The 23,514-nt window shown below is 46.7% G+C and overlaps 1 protein-coding gene across 1 annotated transcript in view; it reads left to right on the top strand.

The window, feature by feature from the left end:
* LOC144509919 (arf-GAP with coiled-coil, ANK repeat and PH domain-containing protein 3-like) overlaps positions 1 to 23,514 on the top strand; it is a 361,954-nt gene that overhangs the window by 176,809 nt on the left and 161,631 nt on the right. The gene's annotated exons all lie outside the window — the stretch shown is intronic.

Below are 23,514 nucleotides of genomic sequence, written 5' to 3'. Positions count from 1 at the left end.
CAGAATCACAGGAACTAGAAGAGTAGGGCGGCACGGTGGTTAGCACTGCTGCCTCACAGTGCCAAGGACTCAGGGTTCGATTCCCGTCTTGGGTCACTGTCTGTATGGAGTTTGCACGTTCTCCCCATCTCTGCGTGGCTTTCCTCCGGATGCTCCGGTTTCCTCCCACAATCCAAAGATGTGCGGGTTAGATGGATTGGCCATGCTAAATTGGCCTAAGTGTCAGGGGGCCTCGCTAGGGTAAATGCATGGGGTTATGGGGATAGGGCCTGGGTGGGATTGTGGTCGGTGCAGACTGGATGGGCTGAATGGCCTCCTTCTGCACAGTAGGATTCTATGATTCTCTGATATAGAGACACTGCAAAGGGTGCAGGGAAGATTTGCAAGGTTAATACCAGAACTACATGAGCGTGCTGTAATCAGGAAAGGATTGACATTTGAATAAAAGCACTTCTTCTGAGTACGTTGTGCGAGCCTTGCCCGCCATTGAGAAATCTCGCCCATCCTGGGAAACCACTGGTGGAGCTGCCTCACTCCCTGGAGACTTAAAATAAGTTTTGTGAGGAGTGGATATTGAGATCTTTAGGGGAAGGTTTTGGTTGCAGATATCATTGCCCTCCACTTCACACTGCTCCCTCTTGGCCCTGTGATTGGCAGGAACTTGCAATTGTGAATGGGTGCCAACTGAGCGTGTGAACTGGGGTCTCAGTCTTGGGCTTGACCTTCAGGATGCCTCAAGCTTTCAGCTGTCGTTGTCCTAAGCTCTGGAATTCATTCCCTAAACATCTCCACCTCTCACTCCTTTGCGGCTCTTTGACCCAGATTTGGGTCCTTCTTTGGCTTGATGTTAATTTTTCTCTTGATAAAGCTCCTGTAAAACACCATGGGATATTTTACTATGTTAGGGGCATTATATGAATGCAAATTGCTGGGTGCGGATGCGATTTCTAACAAGCAGGGTACTTTAATGAGCATTGTGAAGGCAGGGTGTTTATATGTGGTTGCTGTAGCTCTAAGAGCAAGGTTTTTTATATACAGATGGTTATTTGAAAATTGATTGCAGACATGTGTAATGCCAATGATATTGGAACAAAATACTAATGAAAATAAGTATTTTGAAAACAGGTGTTTGTGCGTGCTGGATATCAGCTCAAAATGTCAGTTGGTGAAAACCATGTTCGCCACAAATTGCCAGGTTCAATTTAAGTCATCCTTGCTAAATTATTTCCTCCTTCTGTTGGTAACACACCGAACTGAACGGAATCTGGTTCGTGCATCCCAAGTGCCTGCAGTTGGCAAAGGGAAGGGTTGAAGCTTGTTGACCTTTACCCTTTCAGTCAGGTCAGACTGCTAGGCTTATCTTCGGAGCCCCCCCGCCCCCGCCCCCCCCCCCCCCCCCCCGGCCAAGGTAGACAAGTGCACTGTACGCAACGACCCCTGATCTGATCAGCGTTTTGTGGCGAATGTCACTTTTCAGCATGTTCGGTGTTTTGTCACTCAGGTTTCCCGGAAATGGACCAGGACGCAGAAAATAGTTGTCAGTATTTTTGCAGCTGGCGCATTGTAGGCCACCTTCTGTTGCAGCCTGATCTGCTGGCCCTTCGGAAATAAATAATTTCACAGGACTCCTGACATGGATTCACCCGTGACTTGAAATAAAAATGTACAGATTCTCAGGGAAGATTTATGAATCAAATCTTCCAGTTATAAAGCTCGAATGTCTTGGGTTTCCACTGATACAAGAATTTTCCATGTGGTATTTGCTGCACCTGCTTGTACCACCCCCTCCACCCCCCTGCCTCCCACCACCACCACCCCCACCACCCCGCACCCACCACTTCCCATTCGCATTGAAAATGTTGATCCTGAAGCTTAATTCAATCCAAGTCATAGCCTCTTGGAACAGTGATGAACGGCCTTTGTTGCGTTGACCAGAGTCACTGAACAGTTAGTGTGAAGCACTGTATTGTGTTTATACACATTTATGTATTTGATCTGTGATTGCTTGATACTGACTTTGGTTGTTGCTAGTATTTGCCATCACTTAGCTTGAAGAACATTAAAAGAATTACTGAAGTTTTCATCAAGTAAGTGCCCAACTTGCCGAGAATATATCTGTATACCAGGGAGTAACTTTACTTGGGACCCTAACTCTGCGCGATATTTATTTCTGAGAAAGGAGATGAAAAACTACTTATTTTCTTGGAGCATCCATATAGTACAGTGTCAATATTTACCCACTGTGATACTATTTCAAAAAGACAAGAAGGTACCGAGTTCAGTGACTGGCCTATGCTGGGTTAGATGATCATAGTGCACCAAAAAAAGCCCATTCTGCCCATCATGCATGTGCTGGCTCTTTAAAATAGCTATCCAATTGGCCTTACTCCGCTGCCCTTTCCTTAACACCCTGCTTTTTTTTTTTATTTTTCATGTCTATATCCAATTCCCTTTGAAAATTCTCCCCGTCTGCGTGGGTTTCATCCGGGTGCTCCGTTTTCCTCCCACCTGTGCAGATTGGGTGATGAATTGCCCCTTAGTGCCAGGGGGATGAGCAAGGTAAATGCGTGGAGTTACAGAGAAAGGGCCTGGGTGGAATTGTCAGTGGAATTGATGGGCCGAATGGTCTTCTTCTGCACTGTAGGGATTCTATGATTCCATGACAATTATCGAATCCGCCTCTACCATTCTTCCAGGCAGTGCATTCCGAGTCGCTGCGTTAAAAAAATAACTAATCTCCTCAACTCCACTCTGGCCCTGAGCTTGGCTCAGACAGCAGTAGGGGGTCTATAATTGGCATCATAGTTATCTTGGGTAAAGAGTGAAAGTAAATCAGCCAGGCTTCCAGCTCCTGATCGTTATCCAGTGAACTCTGTTGGCGAGGTCACGTCTTTGGCTGTCGGGTGAGGACAGGGGCAGACCCGGCTAACTCTAGTAATTAATATCTTCCTGGTGCTCATCCATGAAAGCAAAGTGCCTCAGACAAGGTGTTGGAGAACTGCTCGGGCTGTGCAACCGTGCAGCAGAAACATTTGCAGGGATTCTGCAAATTAGGAAAGGCTCTTCTCAATGGTTGGAATTTTTGTGCCAGAACCCAAAACATCTTTACCCAGAGAATGATGAGCTTGTGGAACTCACCACCACACAAAGAACAAGAACAAAGAACAATACAGCACAGGAACAGGCCCTTCGGCCCTCCAAGCCCGCACCACTCCCTGGTCCAAACTAGACCATTCTTTTGTATCCCTCCATTCCCACTCCGTTCATATGGCTGTCTAGATAAGTCTTAAACGTTCCCAGTGTGTCCGCCTCCATCACCTTGCCTGGCAGCGCATTCCAGGCCCCCACCACTCTCTGTGTAAAATATGTCCTTCTGATATCTGTGTTAAATCTCCCCCCCTTCACCTTCACACGTGGAGTGGGTGAGACAATTAGCATTGATCCCATTAAGGGGAAGCGCGAGGGAGAAAGGAATAGAAGAATATGCTGATCCGATTCAATGCAGAAGGGTGAGAGAAGAACTTTGTGAAGCATAAACAGACCAGTTGGACCAATCGGCCTGTTTCTCAGCTGTAAAATTGCAGCCTATAGACCTGCAATATGGCAAATGGCCGCAGTTGGTGGTTACAGCTGGATCATGCTGATTGGGGCGGCACGGTGGCACAGTGGTTAGCACTGCTGCCTCACAGAGACCCGGGTTCGGTTCCCGTCTTGGGTCACTGACTATGTGGAGTTTGCACATTCTCCCCGTGTCTGCGTGGGTTTCCTCCGGGTGCTCCGGTTTACTCCCACAGTCCAAAGATGTGCGGGTTAGGTTGATTGGCCATGCTACATTGACCCGAGTGTCAGGGGGAATTAGCAGGGTAAATGGGTTCCGGGAATAGGGCCTGGGTGGGATTTTGGTCGGGGTAGATACGTCGGGCCGAATGGCCTCCTGCTCTATAGGATTCTATGAATTTCTATGGAATGCCTTGTGGTGCATTCCTGAATTGACTCCAGCAGATGTAATCAGGTCTGTGGGTGAGTGCCTCAGTAGATTGGCACACTACCATGCCTCTACCAATGGAAACTCAATCATTTGCCTTTCCCTGGAGTTGCAGGGGTGGGGCCGCAGGGTGGAGAGATTATTTGCACCTTCACCCCCTCTGACACCAAGCAAAGGGGCCACTCCATGAGTTTATTTCAAATAAAAGGATTTCATTTTCACATCCTGGCCGAGGTCTCACTCGTGTGACCCCCTGCTCCCAAGTAGAACCAGCATGATTGTTTGGGATAACCGGATCTCCACTGTTCCCCTGGGATGTGGTCAGTTCCCCACTGGAGTTAACGGTAGTTATTCTTCGAATACTGTTGACCCTTATTTTGGTTTTTCAGCCCTTAGTCTGCACTCGACATGAATCGTTTGGGCGCTGGTTCCAGTTATGTGTGGTAAGGGCAGGAAATGGCTCTCAATGTACCCTCATGTGGCACGTATTAGTGAAAACAACATAACTGCTGAATTATTTAACTTTCATTCAGCTATGCATCGGACATTCTTGCTTATAATTATAGTGCTAAAACATGGCCTATGATCAGGGTCGAATATAAAGCCAAGTAGACTTGGAAATGTCTGCTACTCTGCATTCAAACATGCCTTCAGAGATATTGAGACAGATAAAGGAGAGAATTACTGAGAGAGCATTAGAGGTTACTGAGATTTATTTGTTAATCCTCTCAGCCTCTGATCTAAAGGCAGAGTCAAGCTACAGGTGTACCTGAACTGCATTTATACCGCTATACAGAATTGGACAGACCCATCTTCAGATCCTCACGCTCCATCCTCAGAGACCATACTAATTAAAATCACCAATGACACCCTATGTGATGGTGACCATAGCACCTCCTCAGCTTCTCTGTAAGGCTCAAGGAGCAGTATTTAGGCTCCACTCAAGCCAGGATCACTGCATCTTCCTTCTTCACCTGCGTGGCATTACCCTCTCCTGGGGCTCCATCTGTCCACATTGGCAATACCCAATTCTAACTCTCTGCCCTCTCACTCAGCTCCAAGATCATAGGATTACATAGGATATATTTGATTTAATTTATTATTGTCACATGTATTGGGATACAGTGAAAAGTATTGTTTCTTGCGAGCTATACAGACAAAACATACCATTCATAGAGAAGGAAAGGAGAGAGTGCAGAATGTAGTGTTACAGCTATAGCTAGGGTGTAGAGAAAGATCAACTTAATACAAGGTAGGTCCATTCAAAAGTCTGGCGGCGGCAGGGAAGAAGCTGTTCTTGAGTGGGTTGGTACGTGACCTCAGACTTTTGTATCTTTTTCTCGACGGAAGAAGATGGAAGAGAGAATGTCTGGGGTGCTAGGGGTCCTTAATTATGCTGGCTGCTTTGCCGAGGCAACAGGAAGTGTATACAGAGTCAATGGATGGGAGGCTGGTTTGTGTGATGGATTGGGCTACATTCACAACCTTTTGTAGTTCCTTGTGCACAGAAATAGACCCTTCAGCCCCAACTGGCCCATGCCAGTATTTAGGCTCCACTCAAGCCTCCTTATATTTTTCCTCATCTAGATCAACTATCATAACTTTTTCTTCTCTTCTCCCTCCTAGTCTTGTCTAGTTTCCCCTAGTGGTGGGATTTTCCAGTCCTGCCAATGCCTACAACATTTTACATAGCTTGCCCATCCCACTGCCAGGAATCCCTCGTGGGGTTCACCTTCGGGGGACTGGAAGATCCTGTCAGCCGACAGGGCTGGAAAATGCCTGTACCCACGCTATCAAACCGCTGATAATTTTAAAGACCTCAATTAGATCATCCGTCAGCGTTTATTTTTCCAAAGAGTGAACAAACCCAGCCTGTCAATTCTTTCCTGCCCTGTACACCCACACATAATCATTATCATTATCACACAGTATCATTATTGTAAATCTTCTCTGCATCCTTGCCATTACCTCTGTATCATTTTAATAACATTGGGCAGAGTTTGCAACCCCTACCATTGGCAGGATCTTCTGGTCCCACTGAAGTTTTCCCTGCTCACCGCATTTTCAGGCCCTGCTCCCCCACCTCCTCCTCCACCATGTTCCTCTCATGCTGACCAGAACTCACACAGTGCTCTAAAGTGTGGTCTAACCGATCCTGTGTTGCCAGATTTCTATCCAACATCAAGTTGTGGTTGAGTCAGAACTTTCGCCAAGTTTCACTGCAGTCCAGGAGAGCAATGTAGACTAATAAACAGAAAATGTTGGAAAACCTCAGCAGGTCTGGCAGCATCTGCGGAGAGAGAACCAGAGTTAATGTTTCAAAGTCCGTATGATTTTCTTCAAAGGCTTCACTTGCAGTGAAGTCAGGGAAGAGGTAAGCAATGTTGCTCAGGTCAAAGTTATAGACATAAATAGTACGTTGGTAAGCATAGCAGGAAATATGACACCAGTAATTCGAATCCTGTACATTGTTAAACAGGAATACTGCACTATTAATGCTAATGACCACATTACTAAAGATAAGTACTACTTTGTTAAATGTAAGGTGGGGTGGCACGGTGGCACAGTGGTTAGCACTGCTGTCTCACTGTGCCAGGGACCTGGGTTTGATTCCCGGCCTCGGGTCACTGTGTGAAGTTTGAATGTTCTCCCCGTGTCTGCGTGGGTTTCCTCCGGGTGCTCCGGTTTCCTCCAACAGTCTGAAAGACGTGCTGGTTAGGTGCATTGACCCAAACAGGCACCGGAGTGTGGCGACTAGGGGAATTTCACAGTAACTTCATTGCAATGTTAATGTAAGCCTTACTTGTGACTAATAAATAAACTTTAACTTTGTATAGTTTGAAATAAACATTAACCATTTAAGTAGTGTATAGAATCATAGAATAGAATCCTACAGTGCAGAAGGAGGCCATTCGGCCCATTGAGTCTGCACCAACCACAATCCCACCCAGGCCCTATCCTCATAACCTTAGCATTTACCCTAGCTAGTCCCCCTGACACTAAGGGACAATTTAGCACGGCCAATCCACCTAACCCGCACATCTTTGGACTGTGGGAGGAAAACCGGAGGAAACCCACACAGACACAGGGAAAGTGTGCAAACTCCACACGCAGTGACCCAAGCTGGGAATTGAACCCGGGTCCTTGGCGCTGTGAGACAGCAGTGCTAACTACTGTGCCACCGTGCCACCCATAAATGCTACGCACTCAAGTAAATCCAGTGCTATTAAGTACAATGTGAACATTGCAGAGTAAATACTGCACTGTTAGTGTCGGCATAATCTATAATGTACCATCTACATCCTTGAAGACAAACAGATCTCCTGGGTTTTTTGGCTATATTGAGAGTTTGTGTGTTCATTTTATAATGGTGTAAAACTCTCAATGACAAACTGGATTTGAGATACCATTGAGCCCGACTGAGCTGCATATGTAGCTGCAGTTATTTCTGGCACCTTGGAAAGAATGCTTATGAGTTTGCAATGAATATCATGCCTGGACGGTTGTCATTAACTGTAGACCCAATTTAGTTTAATTTAACCTTGCCTATCAGGGAAATCGGGGAATCTCTGACATTTTGGACTGATTTGTTTGTAGTTCCTTTCTTTTTTTCAGTTTTCCAGTAATGTAGCTATGGAAACATCAGCTTGATTTATTATTAATAATGGAGTCTCCCCTTGAGTTATTTTCTTTAAGGATGTGAACAGATCTTCAACTTTTGGCAAAGGGTACAGGCAGAGCTCCAGAAAGGGGTTAATCATGACCTTTGTACTGCAGGCACAGCCCGCAGGTCCATCTTCTTAGGCTACAGGAACTGAGATGTGGAGATGCCGGCGTTGGACTGGGGTGGGGCACAGTAAGAAGTCTCACAACACCAGGTTTATACATGCCGTGTTTGTGAAACCTACCTCTCCACTCACCTGGTGAAGGAGCAATGCTCCGAAAGCTCGTGATTCCAAATAAACCTGTTGGACTTTAACCTGGTGTTGTGAGACTTCTTACTGTACAAGAACTGTGGATGCTCCCCAGTTAGCGTTGTGCACTTTTCCAATTGTCTGAACGCTTCCAAGGCTATCCAACACCACTCCCATCTGGTGCACAACCAGATGTAAGTGAAATGCCTCAAATCCAGGAGAGACCTCAGAGTTCCCTGAAGTTTTACCTGAATCTCTCTCTCATTTCAAGTCGGAACTGTAAGCTATGATCCACCTGAACCGTACCAGCGTCACTTCAATCCAGTCTACTTGTGGCTACTTCCCAAGGATCTGGAGCCTAAGTGTCAATCAATGCCAGAATCCGAAGTCAAGAGCTAGTAGACTGGGAGCCCAACCTTACATCACCAGCGTAGTCAGGATATCCTAAATTATTTAAAGAGTCATTCTTTTGTCACAATGCACTTGTACATAAAACAGTCAGATATCAAATCTTCAGAGTATTTGGATCTGGGAGGAAGTGTTATATCGGGTTGCAGTTACCACTCTATTCCCGCAGTGCAAAAATAAAGCAATGCACAGAAATCATCCCATAGCCTATTTGGGACTAGCCCCCTCACTCTAGGTGACCAGAACGCAGTCAGAAACTGGTTATTGTCTGACTGAGTTTGGACCCAGTTTGGTGCATTAAAATGTCACGCGCAGCTATTTGTCACGAGGCAGGGTGCTCCTAAGTGGAGTGAGCAGAGCATTGCATGTGCAGCACATTAAGCAATAATCATGTGAAAATTCAGTGTAACAAACCATTCCAGTGAAGCAGACTGCTCAGATTACAGTACGGAGAGAAAAAGCAGGACAGATGCAGAATGCCAGTCATCTCCAGTGGAGTAGAAAACAGGCAGTAAAACTTGTCAGCCCAAGGTACAAACGCTAGGCACTCAATACCTCACTCCGCCTCCAACTCAAAACCTCACTCCATCTCCAACTCAATACCTCACTCCATCTCCAACTCAATATCTCACTCCATCTCCAACTCAATACCTCACTCCATCTCCAACTCAATACCTCACTCCATCTCCAACTCAATACCTCACTCCACCTCCAACTCAATATCTCACTCCATCTCCAACTCAATACCTCACTCCACCTCCAACTCAATATCTCACTCCATCTCCAACTCAATACCTCACTCCATCTCCAACTCAATACCTCACTCCATCTCCAACTCAATACCTCACTCCACCTCCAACTCAATATCTCACTCCATCTCCAACTCAATACCTCACTCCACCTCCAACTCAATATCTCACTCCATCTCCAACTCAATACCTCACTCCACCTCCAACTCAATACCTCACTCCATCTCCAACTCAATACCTCACTCCATCTCCAACTCAATATCTCACTCCATCTCCAACTCAATACCTCACTCCACCTCCAACTCAATATCTCACTCCATCTCCAACTCAATATCTCCCTCCATTTCCAACTCGATATCTCACTCCATCTCCAACTCAATATCTCACTCCATCTCCAACTCAATATCTCACTCCACCTCCAACTCAATACCTCACTCCATCTCCAACTCAATACCTCACTCCATCTCCAACGCAATACCTCACTCCATCCCTGACTCCCATTTACTTGAAGAACCCTGAAAGTAACTAAAGTGAACTCTGAACCTCTGCCAATGGCCACTCTGCGAACATCAATCCTTTGATCTCAGTTCGACATTTAGAGCAAGCACATACCTGGCAACTGGCCTTTTCTTCCAGAAGCATAACACTTTATTGAAGTCAGTACACCATATAAAAGCATCTTTATCTCATTGGTCTGGTGTTAATACCGTGTTGATCAGTTAAATCTAGTCAATTATTCTGCTCTCAAAACATTTTGTCTGACATGACATCAAGTAGTCATTATTCAGAAGCAAACCATAAAAGATATTACATCAACACGACACTGCAAAACACATCTGCGGCATGCAGTAAACAAGCTATTTTTGGTACATTTACGGGACGTTATTTTTTGGCTCTTCTTGCCTCCCCGCCCCTTAACATTTCCTAACTGGAGTAAATGACTGGACTGCCTGATTACTGGAGATGTGTGTGCGATAACCCGTCTGATCTACCCTATCGCTTTGTGAAGCAGTACTTGACCTTGGCTTATCTTCCTCGGAAACCTGATTGTGATTGCAGCGTTTAGTGTGGAATCTTGGAGGAGTCCGAACCCCATATCGTGCCATCCCCCGCACGAAGCGCCGGTACACCTGGCAAATTCAGCAGGTTTTTGATCCTTTTTGCTTGTTTGTGGCTGGTTTTGGTTCAGTTTGATTTTGATGAAGCCTAAAATGCTACATTTCGTAACAGCAACTGCAGGCATTTGTCCAGAGGCCAGTTGGCGCCTTTGACAATAAAACCACAGTAGAAATGCACTTGGAAGAAGAATCCCAATATCCCAGCTTTCTGGGCACAGGATTGCTGGAATATTATTGTATTGCAGTGTAATTAGTATCTGCTTAAAGTGGGAATGTGAATCAGAGTCTTACATTCGTCTGTTCAGCAGGAGCAACGATACTCATTTCATGCATCAATGCAAGTTGATGCTTTCCTGCTGCAAAATACTTTGCTCACTATCTGGACATAGAACCATAGAATCCCTGCAATGCACAAAGAGGCCATTTGGCCCATTGAGTCTGCACCGACTCTCCAAAATAACATCCCACCCAGGCTCTCCCCTCTGCCCTATCCCCGTAACTCCGCGCATTTACGGAGGGCCTCGATTTAACGTCTCATCCAAAAGATAGCGCCTCTGACAGTGCTGCACTCCCTCAGTACTGCCCTGAGTGCCAACCTGAATCTTTGTGTTCAAATCACTGGATTAGGTGTTGTACCCACAACCTTCTGACTCTGGGGCAAGTGTGCTACCCACTGAACCACAGCTGATAACACAAGGAGAAGTCAAAATGTTAGCTCTAACCATATTAGCTTGTTGGTTAATCCACCTAACCCACACATCTTTGGACACTAAGGAGCAATTCAGCATGGCCAATACACCTAACCTGCACACCGTCGAAAGATGTGCAGGTTGGGTTGATTGACCATGCTAAATTGCCACTTAGTGTCAGGGGGACTAGCAGGGTAAATATGTGGGGCTACGGGGATAGGGGCTGGGTGGGATTGTGGTCGGTGCAGACTCGATGAGCCGAATGGTTTCCTTCTGCTCTGTCGGGATTTTATGATTCTATGACCTTTTGCACTGACTGGTTATTTTTATTCCACTTTTTAAAATGCATTAATTCCAGTTCAGCCCCTGAAAATTATCTGAGCATCAGAAATCTTCTCTTTAGTCCCAGTGCTGCTCCTGCATGAATCAAACTTCAGCTTAATCTCTAGCTCCAATCAATAGTAAACTAGCTTCAATCTCGAGCGAGCCATTTCTGCCAGTGAACACGAATTGATGGTGTTATTTACCGTCAGTTAGTAAAACCCAATGGGTACCTTCCTGGCGAAATGTCTAATAGAGTAACCTTTTTACTGACAACATGGATTTTCTACCAGCAGGAATAATACAGCTGAACAACACTGGGATGGAACACTGTACTTCTGGGGCAACTGAAGGTGGTACTAGAATTTGCAAATTGGCTGAATGTTTGTTTATCCTGGGTGGAAAATTGGATGAACTTCAGACAGATTTGGATGAATGAGTTTTGTTGTTTTAATCATAACCCTTTTGCATTATATTAAGTGTTTCCACATGTTTATCTTAAGACTGGTAGCGTGTTATTGCCATTGGATTGTACTTCAGTTCCCAGGATGGCCAACCAAGAGTCGGGGCATATCTCAAAGGCATTCATTACAAAGTCAGAATGATAGCTTTAACTTTGTGTAGCTTGTTGGTGAGGCCACATTAGGAATAATCCTGGTCCCCCATGCCGACACTATAGTTAAGAAAGTCCACCAATGCCTCTACTTTCTCAGGAAATTTGACATGTCTGCTACGACTCTCACCAACCTTTACAGGTGCACCATAGAAAGCATTCTTTCTGGTTGTATCACAGCTTGGTATGGCTCCTGCTCTGCCCGAGACCGCAAGAAACTACAAAAGGTCATGAATGTAGCCCAATCCATCATTCAAACCAGCCTCCCATCCAATGACACTGTCTACACTTCCCGCTGCCTCGGCAAAGCAGCCAGCATAATTAAGGACCCCATGCACCCTGGACATTCTCTCTTCCACCTTCTTCCGTTGGGAAAAAGATACAAAAGTCTGAGTTCACGTACCAATCGACTCAAGAACAGCTTCTTCCCTGCTGCTGTCAGACTTTTGAATGGACCTACCTCGCACTAAGTTGATCTTTCTCTACACCCTAGCTGTGACTGTAACACTACATTCTGCACTCTCTCCTTTCCTTCTCTATGAACGGTATGCTTTGTCTGTATAGCGCACAAGAAACAATACTTTTCACTGTATACCAATACATGTAACAATAATAAATCAAATCAATAAAGACAAAGCGGCGTTGGAGAGAAGAGCAAACAGGTTGATTCAGGGCTCATGAGACTTGCCAATGTAAACAACTCCTTTATTTAACTTTTGATGCGTCTGAATTTGTGTAAATCCCACTCACTGATATGTACAGCAAACACAAATTAAATAGCATATCCCAAACATGGACAGTCCATTAATTTCCATTCTTCCTTCTGGCCCCTATCCCCCAGTGGACGGAGCCAGGCCAAACAGTGCTTCTTCAATGATGCACTGCTCCCTGGAAACAGTTGTTTCCTTCACTCGACCAGGACTGGGGCAAAGAATGAAATAAGTCCTGACTTTGATTCAAGATTGGAGTTTCCAATTTGCAAGTTGCATACTCTTTACATTGTATTTACAAAGGCAGCACAATGAAAAAAGAAACACTTGCCTTTCTTTAAAGAATGTTGTATTTTCTGGAGTCACTGCCTCGCTAAAGCAACAAGGTCACGTAGGGTGAAAGCACTTTCAGCACCTCCTGACAGCACTTACAAACCCGCGTAAATTACCATTCAGTCATTTTAAAGTGTTCTAAATAAATGATGAACTCATAGGAATTCTATAAATATAGCTTGTGATTGCTCAAGAAAGGTTGGACCAGTGATTGGTTCCTCCCAGGAGATGGTTAATTCTCAGTCTTTGGAAAGGAGTTGACAAGAGAGATTGCAGTTTCAGGCATGGACTGAGGACTTTGATGCTGTCTTCTCCTTGTGTTATCAGCCGTGGTTCAGTGGGTGGCACACTTGCCCCAGAGTCAGAAGGGTTGTGGGTCCAACACCTATTCCAGTGATTTGAACACGAAGATTTAGGTTGGCACTCAGTGCAGTACTGAGGGAGTGCAGCACTGTCAGAGGCACTCTTTCAAGGCACTGTCTTTTGGATGAGACATTAAATTAAGGTCCCATCTGCTCTCAGGTGAAAGCATCCCATGGCATTATTTTGAAGCGTTATCCCCAGTGTCCTGAGCAATGTTTTTCCCTCATTCAACATCATATTATGTGGCCATTAGAGCGTCACGGTTTGTGGGAACAATACTGTGTGCTAATTGCCTGCCACATTTCATAGCGAACATGCAAAATAGGAGCAGAAGGCGGCCACTTGGCCCCTCAAGCCGACTGTCTGATCTGTTTGTGTTTCAAGTTCTACATTCCCATCTACCCCCGGTAACCTGTTTCCCTCGCCTAACAAGAATCTATCTACCTCAGCCTTCAAAATATTCAATGACCCCTCCACTGCCTTCTGAGGCAGAGAATTCCAAGGTCACACAACCCTCTGAGAGGAAAATAATCTCCTAATCTTATCCTGAAAGCGTGACCCCTAACTTTAAAACAGTGTCCCTGAAGACCATAAGAAATAGGAACCGGAGTCGGCCGTTCGACCCTTCGAGCCTGCTCTGGGCTCAACCCACAAGAGGAAACATCCTTTCCACTTCCGCCTTGTCAAGACAAATCAGGATCTTTTGTACTTCAATCAAGTAACTTCTAACAGTGACTACACTTCTGAAATATTCAATTAACAGTGAATCACTTTGGGATGCTCTGAGGTTGTGAGAGTTGCTCTTTAACTGCAAGTCTTTTTATTACCACATTCAGAATCACTGGTTCCAAGCTCATTAAACTTCTGCAGTTTACCCTAATGACAGCCTTAGTGAATGATAGTGTTTCTCGGTTTAGATTAGTAAGCCCACTCCTATTATCGACCCTGATGAATAGATAGGAATTGTATGTGGTTAATATCACAGTGAGAGCTTCAATGGTGAAGTGTGCCCTTGCTTCCCCTAATTCTAGAAACATCTCTCAAGTATAAAGTTTTATTATATGGGGCGGCACAGTGGTTAGCTCTGCTGCCTCACAGCGCCAGGATTCCGGGTTTGACTCCCCGCTTGGGTCACTGGCTGTGTGGAGTCTGCACATTCTCCCTGTGTCCGCGTGGGTTTCCTCCGGGTGCTCCGGTTTCCTCCCACAGTCTGAAAGACGTGTTGGTTTAGGTGCGTTGGCCATGCTAAATTCTCCCTCAGTGTACCCGAACAATGGAGTGTGGCGACCAGGGGATTTTCACAGTAACTTCATTGCAGTGTTAATGTAAGCCTATTTGTGACACTAATAAATAAACTTCCTTTGTATGTGTAACGTTTTCAAACCAACTGTTGATACAGTCAGAGAGAGCAGGAAGGTCAGTTGCTGAAATCAGGGGTTTCGACACCCCTGTTTTTGGGGAGGGGAAGAAATCATAAAAGTTTCTCCACTCCTGCTCACTGCCCGGTCAGCCAATGCCGCAAAGTGTGAAACTGGGAATGTTGGCTAAGGATGTGTTCCTAGTTTAAGAACAACTGCCAGGACGAAGTAGAGGCTTCCGAGACGGAATCTCACTTCAGGAGTGGGAAGGATAAATGAATAAAGTGGCGGTAAGCGTTGGGATGGAGGTGCAGCGTCTGTGTGTCTCTCAGCTACATCACTGTATCACCAAGAGCATTTGCTTCATTCCTTAAATTCTGTGGCTCACCAGTTGTGACGGGGGAAATGTCATTCTTGTAAGTTACATACTCCAGGCAGGCAACAGTAATCCTAACTTAATCTCGCTCATGTACCAGCGCTGGAATATTCAATTATCTCTGCTGAGGTCAGCACATTCAGTGGCTTGAAGCTGGTGTCAATTCCTAGTTGGTATGGTTCAGTGAGGTGCATTTACCACGGAGCCTGTAATGAGAATTTATGAAAGCTGCATCCACCTAGAGAGACTTGGAACAATTTACTGAAAGAGAAGGTATGAGCACGTGCGCTCGAGTGTGTTCCGTTATTTATCGACACTGTGCTGGGATGTTCTCCAATATCGGCAGAGGCCAATGTCCAGTGGGAAAAGCGCGCTGAAGCCTATGGCTTTCTTCGCCATAGAGTACGGCACTTAGAATAAAATAACTTGCACTCACGGATTCCATAGCATACCGCTGGCGGGGCGGGTGAATCAGAGGCAATCTGGGCGTCATTTTTAAAGGCCATCCCACTGCGCACAGCTAGCAAATAAACCTGTTGGACTTTAACCTGGTGTTGTTAAACTTCTTACTGTGTTTACCCCAGTCCAACGCCGGCATCTCCACATCACAGCTAGCAAACCAGGAAACAATCTTCAGCCAGGTGCAACCCGCGGCACCCCACCCCCAGCATTAGGCTGGCACCCCCTCTCCCCCCTGAGTGTTGCACTCACCTGAGATCCCCTGGGAGTGCTTCTCGCCAGGTGCACACCATGGGAGACCAGTCATGCTCCACGTCACTCTGACATCATGCCGCTGTGATGAATTTGTTGACGTGGGGGATGGTTCCGGCCAGTGGGCCTGATAATGATATGCTAACTTGCTATAATGAAGTTCCTGACATGGTGGAGCATGCAGCAGCTCTATACAACCGTAGATTGCAGCGGTTCATGGGCTCCCAAGAGACATGCCCTTTTTGCAATCTTGCGGAGTCCATGGACTATGTCTACATTAATTGTCATAGACCGCACTCCCTTTTTAGCTATCTCAAAAACCTTTTACTGATGTTTTGTTTGCACTTCAGTCCCACGCTCCTGATCTACGGACACCCGGTGCAGAGGGGGAGAGGGGCGGGGAAGGCGGAGGACCTCCTCGTGACCTTGCCCCGGGGCCTGGCCAAAGTTGCCATCAACAGGTCCAGGCAGCGGGCAACCGAGGGGGGGTCATCCAACCCGACTGTCTGCCCCTCTACCGCGGCTACATTCGCAGCCGGGTGCCCCTGGAGAGGGAGCATGCGGAGTCCGAGGGCACTGTTGCAGCCTTCCGTGCCCTCTGGGCACCACAGGGGCTGGAGTGTATTATCGACCCCTTTAATCACATTTTAGTTTGATGGTTTAAGTTCCCTTTCTACTTTGTCTTTTGTTTCGGGCGGTTCCCTCCTTGTTCCCCTTTTAATTTATCCCTCAGTTAATTTGACTTAGTTTAATTGTTTTGTCAAAAAGATTGACATTGAAAATCAGGAAATGTGGCCTGTCACTGGTGGGAGGAGACAGTCACTTCCTGGTTTGACCTTGTCGTGAAACCCGACTTTGACTTCCTCGTGATATTTTCCCTCCCGACGCTGAACTTGCCCGATGTAAATGGGAGTGGAAAATCATGGCCCAAGTTTATACCATTGTTTATTCATCCGGTATTCAAATCAACAGTTAAACAAATGAAAGTGATTTTTGACATTCTACATTAAAAGAACAAGCTTGTGGAAACAATGCTTTGTTATTTAATTCCCCCATTGGCCTCCACCCTAACGCAGACCCTTCCCCCTTCCTTCTTCCTGTCCCTTCCCCCTTGTTCAAAAACTCATTGCTCAGCAGTTCTGATGAGGGGGTCACCGGCCTGAAACGTTGGGTGGAAATTCTCCCATCCTGCCCGCTGTGGTGGGCCGGAGAATTCAGCTGGAGCGGGAAAGCCAAAAACCCACCAGTGTAAAAACAGTTCCTCCAATGGTGGGTCAGTCCTTCCGCTGGCTGGTGGCGTGATCACTATTTGCATTCATTTGCATCTCATGAATGCTCATTAAAACTGCTACACACCAGAATCTCGTCAGGCCTTTCAATCCTGCCTCCCCCCCCCCCTCCCACCCCCTCCCCCTGGGCCCCCACCCCCAGCGGAAAATCCTGTCGGTGTCAAAGCTGTTTGAAAGAACAAGACGTGCACAAGGCAGACCTCAGTTTGCTCAAGACTTCAGGGGGTGCAACATACATAACCTGCCATAGCATTGCGCCACTCCTGCTCTGCTGAACACCACTGGGCAGACAGGGTCATGCTCCCCAGCCGAGGTGCGGAATCATGGACCGTTCATTCCAACAGACTGAGGTTCGATGGGGGCTGGGTTGCAAGGTGATGGGGGAGGGGAGGGGGGGGGGGTGAAGATTGACAAAGATAAGGGGGACAATGTGGAAGGAGGGCTATGCAAGGGTGGAGGGAGAGGGAAGAGCAAGGATACAGGATGGCCGGCAGAGATGCAAGGAGGTCGATGAGGGTGACAAAAATGGATGGCAGAGGGAAGGCCAAAGGGAGGGATGCTGGACTCTGACATGTCTGCACGGAATGCTCACAAACAAGGGGATCAAGTAAACACCACATCGTCTGTTGGAACAGGATGCCTGCAATCTCCAGATGGGATGGGTAGAGATCCATGGGTGCCTCATGGGTGATGGATGGGCTTGGGGGAGGGTGGGAATGTTCTCCACAACTGAATCCAGAATGTCTGCAGGGATGGTTGCTGGGGGATAAGGGTTACCCAGTAAACAGTGGCTGATGACTCCAGTGCGTCAGACCTGTGCCGAGGAGAGGTACAAGATTGCTCACACCTTCCCTTATACAGCAGACCGCAGGACTTCCAAAGGTACGATTCAGTTGTCTGGAACACTCGGATGGTTCTCTGCAGTCCACACCGGAGAGGGTTTTCCACATGATTAGACTTTGCTGTGCCCTTCACAATGTGGCCATGCAAAGGGGGTGAGGCCACCCCAGAAGGACAAGAGGATGGAGTGTGAGCAACGTGACAGATGAGATGATGGTGAATGAGAGTATCTGAGGGACAATATGTGTCCCTCGTTAATGGATGTGTGAGATCCACAAAGAGAGTTAGCATTTGAGTACATGATGCCACGACGAGGTTTTGATATTAGAGGGAGTTGAAGGATGATATACCCTGTTGGAGAGGATGAGATCATTCATCCGCTTCCTGCACAGCGTGGCACTTCCTTGATTTGATTTGATTTGATTTGATTTATTATTGTCACATGTATTAGCATATAGTGAAAAATATTGTTTATTGCACGCTATACAAACAAAGCATACCGTTCATAGAGAAGGAAAAGAGAGAGTGCAGAATGTAGTGTTACAGTCATAGGTAGGGTGCAGAGAAAGATCAACTTAGTGTGAGGTAGGTCCATTCAAAAGATTGATGGCAGCAGGGAAGAAGCTGTTCTTGAATCGGCTGGTATGTGACCTCAGACTTTTGTATCTTTTTCCCGACTCTTTCCAGTGGTTAGTTGCTATCTCACAGCGCCAGGGACCTGGGTTCGAATCCCGGCTTGGGTCACTGTCTGCGTGGGTTTCCTCCGGGTGCTCCGGTTTCCTCCCACAGTCCAAAAGACGTGCTGGTTAGGTGCATTGGCCATGCTAAATTCTCCCTCCGTGTACCCGAACAGGCGCCGGAGTGTGGCGACTAGGGGATTTTCACAGTAACTTCATTGCAGTGTTAATGTAAGCCTACTTGTGACACTAATAAATAAACTTTAAACTACATAGATACCAGTTGTTGTAGTAATACAAAAACAAAACACTGTGGATGCTGGAAACCTGAAATAAGAACACATGCTGGAAAAACTGCAGGTCAGGCAGCATCTGTGGAGAGGAAGAGAGGGGCGGCACGGTGGCACAGTGGTTAGCACTGCTGCTTCACAGCTCCAGGGACCTGGGTTCGATTCCCGGCTTGGGTCACTGTCTGTGTGGAGTTTGCACATTCTCCTCGTGTCTGCGTGGGTTTCCTCCGGGTGCTCCGGTTTCCTCCCCAGTCCAAAGATGTGCGGGTTAGGTTGATTGGCCGTGCTAAAATTGCCCCTTAGTGTCCTGAGACGTGTAAGTTAGAGAGATTAGTGGGTAAATATGTAGGGATATGGGGGTAGGGCCTGGGTGGGATTGTGGTCAGTGCAGACTCGATGGGCCGAATGGCCTCCTTCTGCACTGTAGGGTTTCTATGGTAATTAATGGGCGGCATTCTCCATTTTGTTTTTATCCCAAGATGTCAGACAGTTCCGGAACTCGCGCCCAAGGAAGGTGACATCAGGGCAGATGTACAAGTCCAGGGAGGCAGAGCAGCTTAGGGAGGGAATTCCAGAGCGTAGCTTGAAGTGGTGCCCACCAAAGTTGGAGCGATTAAAATCGGGAATGTTCCAGAGGCCAGAGTTAAGAGGAGTGCAATCATCTCAGGAGGAGATCACAGAGAGGGGGGGATTTGGAAAACCAGACGAGAGTTTTAGAATTGTGGCGTTGTTTAACTGGCAGCCAGTACGGTTCAGCAAACATGGGGGTGACGGATGAACAGTTCTTGGTGTGAGTTCGACACGGGCAGCAAAAGTTTGGATGACCTCAGATTTTCTGAGTGTGGAACATGGAAAGCATGTTAATAGGTAGCAGCAGAGAATAATGGAACAATACAGGAAGTTTGATCCTTTTCCTTTGATGTCTAAGAAATAAAGACTGCATTACTGGGGTTCCTGGCTTTGTTTTTTGCTGTGGAGATGCCGGCGTTGGACTGGGGTAAACACAGTGTTAAACTTCTTATTGTTTTTTGCAAACAGCTGCATGTGTCTCGTGGCTCTTCTGGCTGTTTTGTTTGCATTTGCATGTCTCTGTGTGATCTCATTAGAATTCTGTGGTTTTACCATCATCAGATAGATGCGCTGTGCACTGCTCATCGAGATTATGAGCCTGCGGTGCATTATAATCAAACGCTGGGCTGTTTTCAATCCCAATTTGAAGGAGCATTTCATTGCAATTTTCTGCAAGAGCTAATGAAACACTTTCTCAGAAAACAGCACTCATAAAATTCTTTATCAATTAAGCCTGGAATATCAGCTTTAGCTAAAGTAGAACTAACTTCAATGGCAGTAGCGTCCCCATGGAAATGATAGCCATACTGAAAGCAATTAACCGTTTGCAAGGATTGGGGTCCTAAACAATGGGTTGTCTAATTGCCAGTAAATGAGACTTTCATAAATAATGCGGGATGGCTTCAGTTCCTTCTGAAGGTAATTAGCCAAAGAGACCAGAACCTTCTCATCTCTCCCCACTCCTCGCCTCTCGCCCCTCTCATAGAATCATTGAAACCCGACAGTGCAGAAGGAGGCCATTTGGCCCATCGAGTCTGCAACAACCACAATCCCACCCAGGCCCTATCACCGTAAACCCACATATTTACCCCGCTAATCCCTCTAACCTATGCATCCCGGGGCACTAAGGAGTAATTTAGCACGGCCAATCAACCTATCCCGCACATCTTTGGACTGTGGGAGGAACTCAGAGCACCCGGAGGGAACCCACGCAGACACGGGGAGAATGTGCAGACTCTGCACAGACAGTGACCCAAAGCCGGGAATCGAACCCTAGAGCTGTGAAGCAGCAGTGCTAACCACTGTGCCACCGTGCCGCTCTCCTAATCTCCTCTCTCACCTCACCCCACCCCTAACCACTCCTCTCCCCCTCTCCTCCCCATTCCTCTTCTCCCCTCTCTTCCTCTTCCCTATCCACTCCTCTCCTTTCCCCCTCTCCTCGCCTACCCTCTCACCTCTTCTCACTCCTTTCCTCCCCTTCCCATCTCTTACCCTCCCCTTCCCTACTCCTCGCCCCCTCCCCACTCCTCTCCCCCCTCTCCTCATCTCCACTTTCTTCTCTCCCTGTCCCTAACCTCTCCTCTCCTCCCTTCTCCCCTCCTCCCGGCCCTGACTCATGCTAGAATACAGTTCCACACATGTGATTGGTGTTTTTTTTTGCAAATGGTCTTTGTTATTGTCTGAGCCTGAATTGTAAATGTTGGCAATGTGTTCAGTCATGGGGGGACCAGAATTGCACTCAGGCCTATCCTCAGCTGACATTGTCCCAGAGCTTTGTAGAATTTTACACCCCAAGCCACTTACCAATGGTCCTTCTCTGGGAGCGCTGTCTACTTATTTCTAGTTCTGTGTCTTTATCCCATCCCATAGAACATCCGCATTGTCTCTTGGCATTTCTGATTTCCTTACCTCTTGATCCCTCTTGCCTAGTCAGCCTACTCTCGATCTTGAATTCTTTATTTTCAACTTGCCTCTGATTTAGAAGATTGTGGGTAACAGGTTCCATCCCAGAGGTACAGAAATCTACCCAGCTTTCCAGGGCGTTGAGGGAGCACTGCGCTGTTGGAGATGCCAGTCTAGTCTGTCTGGTGGATCGCACATCACCATTTTAAAGAGAAGGGAAGTTATCCCTAATGTTTTGGCCATTATTTATCCCTCAGTCACTAAGAACAGATTATCTGGACACCATCGCACTGCTGTTTGTGGGAACTTGTGTGCAGAATGATTCATAGAATCATAGAATTCCTATAGTGCAGAAGGAGCCCATTTGGCCCATCGAGTCTGCACCGACCACAATCCCACCCAGGCCCTATCCCCATAACCCCATGCATTTACCCTAGCTAGCCCCCCTGACACTAAGGGATAATTTAGCATGGCCAATCCACCTAACCCGCACATCTTTGGACTGAGAGAGGAAACCGGAGGAAGCCCACGCAGACACGGGGAGAATGTGTAAACACCACACAAACAGTGACCCAACTCGGGAATCGAGCCTGGGTCCCTGGAGCTGTGAGGCCGCAGTGCTAACCACTGTGCTAACCAACCACTGTGCTTAACTACATCTTCAATGTCCGTAAAGTGCTTTGTGATTTCTGATCTTATGGAAGTTACCTTATGAGTGCAAACCTTTCCTTTTCCCTTGCACTTTCGTTGTAATTCAATATTGTGCTGTCTGTGCCTTCATCTTCAGATGATCCTTCCCCCAACCTCCACCTCTGACCTGGCTGTACTTGTTTAAAATCCCTCCGCCATCTCTGGGTGACTACCATTAAAGTAAAGTTCGATCCAATTTGTACAATGTCTCTTGCTTCAGAACTCACTCTAATGTCCCAAAGCATGCACAGTTATGGTCGTATAGTCATAGAATCGTAGAATCATTGAATCCCTACAGTGCAGAAGGAGGCCATTCAGCCCATCAGGGTTGCACCAACCACAATCCCACCCGGGCCCTATTCCTGTAATCCACATATTTACCCTGCTAATCCCCCTGACGCTAAGGGGAAATTTAGCATCGCCAATCCACCTAACCAGCACGTCTTTCAGACTGTGGGAGGAAACCAGAGCACCCGGAGGAAACCCACACAGACATGGGGAGAACGTGCAGACTCCACACAGACAGTGACCCAAGCCAGGAATTGAAACCTGGTCCCTGGTGCTGTGAAGCAGCAGTACTAACCACTGTGCCATTGTGCTGCCCTAATTAGTGGCCAAAGTACTAAATAGCAAGCCAGAGACTGAGAGTTGAAACCCACCATTGAAAATTGTGAAATAATGGTCAATAGATTTGGTAAATTTTTGGGCTAATTGCTTTTCCTTCCTGGCCAATGCCATTTGTAATCACTCTTTAGCTTATGGTCAATGAACTTGTACGTATTTTCAGCTTTTCTACAGTGTCAGGGTATGTGCGGATAAACATCTACTGCTGTTAGTCCCGAATTAGCAGGGTATGTGCGGATATGGGAATAGGACCTGGGTGGGATTGTGGTCGGTGCAGATTCGATGGGCTGAATGGCCTCCTTCTGCACTGTGGGGCTTCTATGATTCTTTTCTGTATTTTTCACTGCAACTGAGTAGTTTTGGGATGCCGGGAGCATCCTTCAGTATCACCTTTAGTCCATTACAACTTCCACTTGCTACCCAGAATAACTTTATTATAATTACTTTGTGGACAATCCATCCAACAAGATGCCATCAGGATTAGCCAGTTAAAACAAATGGAAATGCTCGGCTCTCTCTCTCCACATCAGTGTTCTGAAGGACACCATGTTCCATTCCAATATTCAACATCTAGCAAGACATTGGGCGGAATTTTCCAAAGTGTCAGTTCAGGCCGTGCTAAATTCTCCCTCAGTGTACCCGAACTGGAGTGTGGCGACAAGAGGATTTTCACAGTAACTTCATTGCAGTGTTAATGTAAGCCTACTTGTGACTAATAAATAAACTTTACTTTTACTTTACTTTTCACACGGGAAAAGCAGTGTGTAGCTTGTCGGCTGTGGTGATGGCTTTTCCCGCCATATTGGGGGGAAAAAAATGAAGGCGTGGGACCCACGATGTCATACTGGTGGGGTGGGCTCATTGAGAGAAGTATTGGGTTCCAGTAACTGGCAATTCGGGACTAACAGCAGTAGATGTTTATTGGCAGTAACTGAGCAGCTTTTGCATGCTGTATCACTGCCCACACTCCGGGAGATCTCCCCC

This window comes from Mustelus asterias, chromosome 22, assembly GCF_964213995.1.
Source record: "Mustelus asterias chromosome 22, sMusAst1.hap1.1, whole genome shotgun sequence".
NCBI classification, from domain to species: Eukaryota; Metazoa; Chordata; class Chondrichthyes; order Carcharhiniformes; family Triakidae; genus Mustelus; species Mustelus asterias.
Note: the sequence above shows the minus strand (reverse complement) of the source record. Positions and strands in the feature narration are given on the sequence as shown.